At 37.3% G+C, this 1,801-nt stretch overlaps 1 pseudogene; it reads right to left on the bottom strand.

The window, feature by feature from the left end:
- Positions 1–776: 776 nt before the first annotated feature.
- On the bottom strand, positions 777–1,480 carry LOC149164060 (uncharacterized; annotated as a pseudogene).
- Between the last annotated feature and the right edge of the window lie 321 nt (positions 1,481–1,801).

Below are 1,801 nucleotides of genomic sequence, written 5' to 3'. Positions count from 1 at the left end.
CCATAAAATTTAAACTTTAGTTATAGGGCTTCGTAAATGAATTACAGATGTTAATAATCAATCACAATGATGCCCATATGCCTCTACAAACCTCAAAATGTGTGACACAACCTCCCTTACATGCTTAGATTACTTCAACCAAATAGAGATCAATGAATATTAAAAGACTTATGAGTCAACCATCATCTCTATCTCAGGTTACAACACACAGCAAATGATTGATACATCACACAATAAGTCACTTTGACATACACATCAATGTCGCAATAATATATTTTCCAAAGTAACCCCTGCAAAAAACCCTGTCATGATATAAAACACAATAGCAATATCAAAAACCAAGTTGTATTACAACCATCGATCTCTACAGCCAAAGTTATCAAAAGATTGTCCATTTTCAGTTCTCTGTATATGTGCATAGAGATGACTTTCTGTTTACTTAATTGGGCGATGATAATTCCAGGTTTTCCACTTTCATTTATGACTGAAGATGCAGAGAGGATAGCTACAATACATGGTCATTAGCTCCAAAAAACAAGTTATCAATACACTATCGGTCTCAGGTACAACGAATTTTTAGCTTGAACAGAAACAGGTAAACCCACAAGTTCTTAATTGCATAGCTATAGAGTATCCTGATCCATGATCTTCTAACAATCACGCATCAATCTTCACACTCTACTCATGCGTGCTTATGTGCATTGATGGTAGGCTTTGATCCTCTGATTATGTCTCTACACACCACACAAAATAATAATCATGCCTTTTCATAACATCTACAAGTGTATTAATGAACAAGTTTCTAATCTTACAAGTGCAATTGTGGAAGCTTGGTTTATAATGACAACTCCTCTTGCCACCATTACAGAAGAATCACATGTTGCATCTTATATCCTCTGGAAATATGCAAACAAAAACATCACCATGGGCAATGACAAGAATAGAAAATGTCCAAACAACCTAAGCAATCACATCCCACAGTGCAGGGTCCCTTGGCCTATATACAACTTTCCTTTCATGCCAATTCAATTTTATCTTTCAGTGATTTGAGTAAACAAATATTACATGTCACTAGTATCTCCAAATTATTTTTAATGTTGTCAAAATATCATGAATTAGCTGCATCTTGGCTAGCAATTGCTGCACCCATGCCTCCACTCATTAACAAGGATTTAGGACATCCCATCTTGACATCAATTACTGGAACATATTTACCCAAAAGATGATATGCATATAGAGAGTGCCTACAGTAAAGTTGAAAGGCTACGCGGTGAAGTTTTTATTCGAAAAATCACAACATTTTTTCCTTTCTCCAGAAAGTCGACAGTCCCAAGAGTTTCATTTATCTGTCAATAACATTTATCTCCTCCCCATCTGCAATATTTGTTCCATACTCAATAGCCAAAATCCCAAAAGGTAGTGTTCCAGAGCAAACCATGGTGGTGAGCATGTGCTTTTTCCTATAATTGATCGTCTCCATCTTCCTCACTCTAAGAGAGTTGAGAGCAGGGGCGCTACGGTTAAAAGAAGGCTTTGTCATTAAAAAAAATTGAATAGTGGCAACCTTCCTCCGATAAGAAAAGCCAACGATGTGGTGCCCTTATAGCCCCAGAAATCTGGCGAACCTCCAGCCCAGGTTAAAATCTTCTCACGTCCGCCGCTGAGAAAGTAAATTGGGACCAATTACAACCCTTCAATACGGTGATAGTGGAGATATTTCCAACTGCAAGAAAAACCCATAACGACAAATATGGCCGCATATTGCCAAAATTTTCCATTTACGATTGGATGACCCCACATA

Source organism: Pinus tabuliformis, chromosome 5_1, assembly GCF_031772625.1.
Source record: "Pinus tabuliformis cultivar Carrire ecotype Pingquan chromosome 5_1, CPIR1, whole genome shotgun sequence".
NCBI lineage: Eukaryota > Viridiplantae > Streptophyta > Pinopsida > Pinales > Pinaceae > Pinus > Pinus tabuliformis.
Note: the sequence above shows the minus strand (reverse complement) of the source record. Positions and strands in the feature narration are given on the sequence as shown.